Source organism: Rhinopithecus roxellana, chromosome 12, assembly GCF_007565055.1.
Source record: "Rhinopithecus roxellana isolate Shanxi Qingling chromosome 12, ASM756505v1, whole genome shotgun sequence".
NCBI classification, from domain to species: Eukaryota; Metazoa; Chordata; class Mammalia; order Primates; family Cercopithecidae; genus Rhinopithecus; species Rhinopithecus roxellana.
In genome coordinates, this window is record NC_044560.1 from 82,754,666 (window position 1) to 82,763,168 (window position 8,503).

Below are 8,503 nucleotides of genomic sequence, written 5' to 3' on the forward strand. Positions count from 1 at the left end.
CAGGCAAGCTGTCCTGCTGCATCAGAAATGTTTAAAGGCCTGTATTCCCAGCTACTGGGAGGATCGTTTGGGTCCGGGAATTCAATCAAGGCTGCAGTGAGCTATGATCATGCCGCTGCACTCCAGTCTGGGCAACAGAGCAAGACCTCTCTAAAAACAAAAACCACACACACACACACACACACACACACACACACACACACACACACAGAGGAAATGCTGAAAGGATTGCTTTCTTTTCTACAATAAGTAAAAATCCTCCAGAAAACAGGAGGAAAGGAAAGAGCACCAATACTTGTGTGTATATTATGTGCTAAGCGTTTTACACGTATTCTTTCTTTTAATTTTATTCTTTTTTTGAGACAGAGTCTCACAGAGAGGAATTTTTTAAACTGTTGAGCAGCAGTGAAAGATAAATGGTCAGTACAGCTTCCTTCCTGTGTCCCTCAATTAGACTGTAAACTCCAGGTAGTCAGGTACCTTGAATATCTTGTTCATCGCTGTATCTCCAGCACCTAACATGGAGCCTGTGATAACGAAACAGATAAAGGAAATGTAAATAACAATAGAACCACCTCAACTTTGAGGCTTCTGGCCAACGTACAGTCTCCAACTTACAGTCTCCAAAGGGGCTGTCTCCAAACCTTTGGAAAAGCTCTTCCTTATTCATGGAATGTCCATTCCTCCACACCCCCTTGCCTGATGGCGAAGTTGTCTTAGTCTTTCTGTTCTCAGCTTTGACTCACCTCCTCCCGGAGGGTTTCCTTGATGTACATCTCCATGCCTATCACCTCTGTTGGCATCACCACCACATCCTTGCTCTAAGAGCTAGTTTTGTGCCGCAGTTAAAGAGGCAAGCTCTGAAGTCCAACTGCCTGATTTCAAATACTGGCTTCAGCTCTTATTGGTTGTTGGGGCTTAGGTAAGTCATGTGGCCATGCTGAGGCTCATTCTCCTCATCTATAAAACGGGGATAAAAATAGTAGTTAAGTCTCAGGATTGTTGTGAGTTTTAAATGAGATAGTATATGCAAGTTCTTAGAATGGGGCCTGGTACAGAGAGAGAGAGGGAGCGTGCGATCAACCCCTGCTGCTGTTGCAATTCCTTACCGTTTTAGAACTTAGCAGGACAATATTGTAATTGTTTTCCAGTTTGTATTCCCAACTTAACTGAGGCCTTCTGGAGTCAGGAACTGGGGTGTCCTTTACTCTCATACCTCTTCATGCACCTGGCATCCAGATCGGATGTCCACTTAATATTTGTTGTATGAACTCAATCAAAGAAATCACAAATGCAAAAATGGAAAGACAAAACGTTTAGAGTTTGTATAATAGAAAAATAACTTAAACTAAAATGTCACCTGGGAGCGGGGAAAATGGAAAATGACTAATAGCTACATGATGTAAAGATTTTACACACATCAATAAAAAATATCTGAGTTGCTAAGACAGATGGGTACAAAGGTCATGAGCAGGCAATTTAAGTAAGGAAATAGAAGTAGTAAGTAAAATATGGAAGAATAGTCAGTCTTCCACAAATGAGCTACAAATTATAGCAACAGTATTATAGAATGCAGAATTAAATATAGAACTATTCATAACTGAGAAATGTCCAATGGCAGAAGAATGGTTACATAAATAATGATATATTGGCTTAATGGCATGGTATTCCGCCATAAAATAATTATGAAAATGTTGAAACAAGTGTTTATGACATAGAAAGTTTGCAAGCAGATTGCAAAATTAAACTTAAAGCATGATCACCGTGTGCGAAATGTTCATCTGGACTTGATAAAAGCTTGGCAGAGAATATAAGAAAATGAACACAGTTGCCTTGATAAAAAAGAGAAACCTTACTGAGTGCCCCCATAGGCCAGACTCCATGCCCAGGGCTTCCACACATACGGTCTCACTGAATCCTCCAGTTCTCCCCAGCTCCCTGTGAGCTAAGAGTCATTCCCCTTTACAGGTAAGGCAGCTAAGGCAAAGAGAAAGGCAAGAAAACCTGCCTGAGGAGGTGCAGGCAGTAATTAGCAGAGAGGCGTGCCAACCCTGGTGTGTTGGACTCCAAGTTCCGTGCTCTTTCCAACTCATCAGATGTGTAAGATGGATGTGATCCAATAGCTTTTATTTCTCTTTAAACATTGCCTTTAGTGCTGTTTAAATGTCACTTGCGCAATTAAAACACAATTAAAAGAAAAACCAAAGCTGTCTCGGGAAGGCAGTTTAGTCTCTGTTCCTCCAGAGAGCTCCATGGACCAGAACCCCACCCTCTCCTGGCCGATGCCCTGGGTTTTGCCCAAACAATCCCAGGACACAGCCCTGCTGAATTTTCTGTCCTTCTTCATTGGATTTAAAGCACATGGGAGGCATCTGGCATTTCTTCCACCCCTCTCACCAAGACTCTCCTTTCATTTGAAGGTGACTAGGAACTCTAGTTACCCTGTCATGGGGACCCCAGTACTATTGTCAGTATTTCAAAAAGCCAAATGGAAATTGTGCTTTCATCCTAACAAGGCCTTGTGGGCTGATGAAGTGCCCTTAGTGTCCGTCCTTGGATGAAAGTATGTCCTGATCCTGTGCACCAGGAGAAAAGGTACAGAATCCCAGGTTGCTGAGTTTGGGGGAGTCAGGGAGTCCCTGGAGAGTGGACTTTTCCAGCTGAGATCTGGAGGGCAAAGAACAGAAGAAAGAGGCTCACTCTGTTGTCCAGGTTGAAGTTCAGTGGCACAAGCATAGCTCACCATGACCTTGAAGTCAAAGCAAAAGTAACACAAAAGAGAACACACTGATGCAACACGTAAGATAGAAATGAAGAAAGAAAAATTAAATGAGAAAAAAATTTTAAAGTTTACATGATAAGATAAAAAATGTGAGACCCTGTCTCTAAAAACAACAAAGTGGGCTGAGCATGGTGGCTCACGCCTGTAATCCCAGTACTTTGGGAGTCAGAGGCGGGTGGATCACCTGAGGTCGCGAGTTCCAGACCAGCCTGACCAACATGGAGAACCCTCGTCTCTACTAAAAATACAAAATTAGGCAGGCGTGGTGGCACATGTCTGTAATCCCAACTACTCGGGAGACAGAGGCAGGAGAATCGCTTGAATCTGGAAGGCGGAGGTTGCGGTGAGCTGAGATTGTGCCACTGCACTCCAGCCTGGGCAACAAGAGCAAAACTCTGTCTCAAAAAAAAAGCCCTGAGGCAGGAAAGATGTGGAGCTTTCAAGGAAATGAAATGAAAGATGCACTATGGACCGGGTGTGGGGGCTCACGCCTGTAATCCCAGCACTTTGGGAGGCCGAGGCGGGCAGATCATTTGAGGTCAGGAGTTCAAGACCAGCCTGGCCAACATGGTGAAACCCCATCTCTACTAAAAATACAATGACCCTAAAAAACTATATACACATATCAGAGTCACTGAAGAAGGAAACTCAAATAATGGTATCAAAACAATATTCTATTATAGAATGATCAACATCAAAATATATTATATTGGCTGGGCACAATGGCTCATTCCTGTAATCCCAGCACTTTGGGAGGCCGAAGTGGGTGAATCACCTGAGGTCAGAAGTTCGAGACCAGCCTGGCCAACATAGAGAAACCCTGTCTCCACTAAAAATACAAAAAATTAGCTGGGCGTGGTGGCAGGCGCCTGTAGTCCCAGCTCCTCGGGAGGCTGAGGCATGAGAATCGCTTGAACCCAGGAAGCGAAGGTTGCGGTGAGCCGAGATTGCACCACTGCACTCCAGCCTGGGCAACACAGCAAGACTCTGTCTCTCACACACACACACACACTATATATATACACACACACACACACACATATATATATGCTATTTAAAAATTATTAGATTTTAAAGTTAAGAAAGATTCCTTTGAGAATCTAAACATAAAGGAACAAGTCACTTAAAAATCCCAGGCTGGCCTCTGGCTTCTTCACAGCAACATCCAGCATTAGCGTACAATAGAGAGATACCTACAAAGTCATCAAGGAGAGAAAGTGTGACTCAAGAATTTTATTTTCAGCCAAATTGTTGTTGAAGGAGAAAGGCAAAAGACAAAAGTTTTGAACGTGTGTGGGAAGTTTGGAGGCTGAGGCAGCCACACAGTCTGGATTTGTTGGAAGAATAGGATTTTTTTCCTTATGGTGACCCAGAGTTTTACTTAGGGGTTCATTTACACATTCATCCAACAGATTTTTTTTCTCTCTCTCTCTTTTGAAACAGGGTCTTGTTCTGTTGCCCAGGCTGGAGTGCAATGACGTGATGACGGCTCACAGGGGCCCGGACCTTCTGGCCTCAAGCGATCCTCCCACCTCATTCCCCTACCCCGAGTAGCTGGGACCACAGGTGTGTGCCACCACGCCGGGCTAATTTTTTTTTATTTTTTAACTTTTTTGTAGAGATGGGGTCTCCCTAGTTTGCCCATGCTGGTCTTCAACTCACCGCTCAAGTGATCTTCCTGCCTCAGCCTCCCAAAGTGTCGGGATTACAGCTGTGAGCCACCATGCCTGGCTTAAACAGATTCTTAAAGACTCAAGAAGGTGGCCAGGCATGGTGGCTCAAGCCTGTAATCCCAGCACTTCGAGAGGCCGAGACGGGCGGATTACGAGGTCAGGAGATCGAGACCATCCTGGCTAACACGGTGAAACCCCGTCTCTACTAAAAATTACAAAAAATTAGCCGGGTGAGGTGGCAGGCGCCTGTAGTCCCAGCTACTCGGGAGGCTGAGGCAGGAGAATGGTGTAAACCCAGGAGGCGGAGCTTGCAGTGAGCTGAGATCCGGCCACTGCACTCCAGCCTGGGCGACAGAGCGAGACTCCATCTCAAAAAAAAAAAAAAAAGAGAGACTCAAGAAGGTGTTGGGCCCTGTGTCCGGAACTGTCTTATACCAAATGCTAAGAAGGGTGAGGGAGAAGTGTCTTTGCAGAGATCGGTTGACCTTTGAAGGTGAGTCAGAGTAACTGACAAGAAGGGGATCCCAGGCAAAGAAAAGGGCATGAGCAGCCAGGCGCAGTGGCTCACGCCTGTAATCCTAGCACTTTGGGAGGCCGAGGTGGGCAGTTCACAACATCAGGAGATCAAGACCATCCTGGCCAACATGATGAAACCCTGTGTCTACTAAAATACAAAAAAGTAGCCAGGCGTGGTGGCACACGCCTGTAATTCCAGCTACTCGGGAGGCTGAGGCAAGGGAATTGCTTGAACCCGGGAGGCAGAGGTGGCAGTGAACTGAGATCGCACGACTGCACTCCAGCCTGGCAACAGAGCAGACTCTGTCTCAACAAAAAGAAAAGAAAAGAAAAGGGCATGAGCAAAGGCAGTGGGCATGGAGGCACGGAGCAGATATTCTAAGGCAGAGGCCAAGCTGTCATCATGGATGGGACCTGGAATGTCCAGGTGTTTGGAATGGGAGAAATGGGTAAACCTTGAAGGCTCATGGTTGGGAAAGAGGGAGAGATCCTGGACAATGGGCTTTCAAGAGGCTTCAACTTGGCTGGATGCGGTAGCTCATGCCTGTAATCCCAGCAATTCGGAAGGCTGAGGCAGACAGATCACTTGAGACCAGGAGTTTGAGACCAGTCTGGCCAACATGGTAAAACCCTGTCTCTACTAAAAATACAAAAATTAGCTGGGCTTAATGGCACACACCTGTAATCCAGCTACTCGGGAGGCTGAGGCACAAGAATTGCTTGAACCTGGGAGGTAGAGGTTGTAGTGAGCTGAGATTGTGCCACTGAACTTACTCCTGCCTGGGCAACAGGAACAATCTAGGAAAAAAAATCTGGGCAACAATCTAGGGGAAAAAAAAAGGCTCAAACTTTATCCCGTAGGCAGGCAATGTGGAGCCACAGAATGAGTGAAGCAGGAAAATTCAAGGAGACAAGGAGATATCTTGAAACCTTCGCAATGAGAAAAGGTTCAGATATTTTGTGAGAATGCAGCCATTCCCACAATTGCTTATAGCAGTCATACCTAATGGTGCACACTAGAATCATTTCCTGCAAAGTCAGGAATAAGGCAAGCTTGCCTACTATTGCTGCTTTTGTTCAGCATTGTATTGAAGAGTCCTATTAGCACAGAAAAAGAAAGACCAGCACAGAAAAAGAAAGACCTGTGACCATCTACATATTTTTCATTGCTGAGTCAAGGAAGGTGCTTGTATATTTCCCTCTTTCTTCATCTTTATGTTTTTCCTGGAGTTTTAAATTGCCTTTCTTTTGTTCTTACACTATCTGCCTTTATTACTGAGGGCAGAAACTTCCCAATAAATTGGAAAGGTGGATATTCCTATTTCCTTTCTACAGATAGAGGAGGCTCAGAGGAATTGGCAAAGTCCACAGGAAATACCCAGTGGAGCTGGGATTCTTATCTATTTCGTGGGATGACTCTATCAATCCCTGGGCTGGCCCCATACAAAGAGCTGGAGTATGCGTTGGCAGATACAGAGGTGCAGTGGGTATGTCTCAGTTATCCCAACTTCATAAAGTTCACAAAGAAGAGGACAGTTGCAGGAAATTCCAGAGGGCACCACATGAAAGAAGGTCCTATGAAGTGATGTGCGGAGACCCAGCCATGCTGCCCAGTGTTCAGCTCTCCGAAGAGCCGAGCCACCTCTGTGCAGCAGCAGGGCGTTTGGATTTTTATCCCCTTGCCTAGAATGTTCTTCTCTGCTCTTCCTTGGGTTGGCACTTGGGTAGCACTTCCTTGGGTTGCTCAAGGCTTTGTTACCAAGTCAGGGTCCCACCTTCCCTAGGCAGAATGCTTCATGGAGGCTCCCCAGGCCTTGTGCAAATGGGGGTCTATCGCATCAGGTCATCAGACTAGCCCATTCCTGTTGCAGCCTTGGGACTTGTGGACACCATCTCTGGCCCTTGCAGAAATACATGAAATGAAGCACTTGGAAAATTCCATGTTAATCAGCACCTGGAAGTAGATGAGCATGAGTGAAACCCCCTCAAGGGCTCCCAGAAATACCTGGCTTCTCTCTCTCTCTCTCTGTCTCTCTCTCTAAACTGCCACATCTAATCATCTATTTACTCAATACATTGCGTGAGCACTTCCCCGGTGCCAGCCTGTGCTAAGCACTGAACACCAGGGCAGGCTGTTCCTGGCACAAGGGAACACAGCCCAGGGGCAAGTAGGGCTGAGATCCAGCCCAGGGACCGTTTGCCAAGCCGTGGGCTCAGAGAGCAGCATCTGCCCCAAAGGATTCCTTTTTCTAATTCCCTCAAAAGCACTGCATGGGCTGGCTGCAGCCCTGCACATTAATGAATTAAACCCACATGGTCCCTGCCCTTGTGGAGCTCCAGTCCGGTGCAAGACAGACACATAATTAAACAATTAAACATATGATTAGAAATCACCCTTATTTTGCTGGTGAGGAGACTGGGTTTCCTAGAAACTAAGTGACTTAGACAGTGAGTGACAGGGTCAGAGTTCAAACTCTGGTCTCCTGGCTCCAAAGCCACAATCTGTTCTGCAGCACGAAAGAGGCATTTGAGCTACATCAGCATTCATTCTGAGCATCAGCCCCAGTCTCCAGCATTTCAGATTCTCCCTCTTTCTGACCCACTTAATTATAAGCTCTGGTTCCCCTGATCCTGAAGGTCCCTCCTCTTGACCTTGCCAGCTCTTTCAGCTTATCCCAGCCTCTCTCCTCCCTCTGGCTGCCAAACCTCTAGCTTGGATCCACCTGCTTCCTGTTGCCGAGGCTTGCAACAGTGAATGACTCTCGCAGCTGGTACTTCCTGTCTCAGGTGTCTTTTGGAGCCAGTCATGCATCCCAGAGGCTGGGCTGGGGACAGAACTGAGCAACAGTCCCTGGGTCATACTCAGAATTCCATTCCCAGTGGCAACACAAGCCATCACAAATCTAGGAATAAGCTGATATGAATAAAATTATGAAGCTTTATTGAAGGTCATAAAAGGAGATCTGAATCAACGGAGAGACATGCCATGCTCCTGAGTGGAAAAACTCAATAATGTAAAGATGTCATTTCTCTTCAGAGTAATCTACAAATTTAATGTGATTCCAATCAAAATAGCAAAGGCATTTTTTGGCCAGGCATGGTGGCTCACACCTGTAATCCCAATGCTTCCAAAGGCCAAGGTGGGAGGACCACTTGAGGCCAGGAATTTGAGACCAGCCTGGGCAACATAGCAAGACCCTGTCTCTACAAAAAAAAAAAAAAAAAAAAAAATTTAATTAACTGGGCATGGGCCGGGCCTGGTGGCTCACACCTGTAATCCCAGCACTTTGGGAGGCTGAGGCAGGTGGATCACCTGAGGTCAGAAGTTCAAGACCAGCCTGGTTAACATGGTGAAACCCCATTTCTACTAAAAATACAAAAAATTAGCTGGGTGTGGTGGCATGCACCTGTAATCCCAGCTACTCAGGAGGCTGAGGCAAAATCGCTTGAACCCGGGAGGCAGAGGTTGCAGTGAGCTGAGATTGCACCATTGCATTCCAGCTTGGGCAAGAAGAGTGAAGCGAAACTCCGT

The 8,503-nt window shown here is 46.1% G+C and overlaps 1 long non-coding RNA gene across 2 annotated transcripts; it reads right to left on the minus strand.

Annotated features, from left to right (window-relative positions):
* Window positions 1-405: 405 nt before the first annotated feature.
* Window positions 406-1,350, minus strand: LOC115892300. 2 transcript variants are annotated; one of them, XR_004052194.1, is made up of 3 exons: window positions 1,110-1,350; window positions 747-960; window positions 406-527 (listed from the first exon to the last, which is right to left on the minus strand). It is a non-coding gene; the product is annotated as an uncharacterized LOC115892300 (long non-coding RNA). The 2 variants fall into 2 exon arrangements; XR_004052193.1 differs by having other exon boundaries at window positions 619-960.
* Between the last annotated feature and the right edge of the window lie 7,153 nt (window positions 1,351-8,503).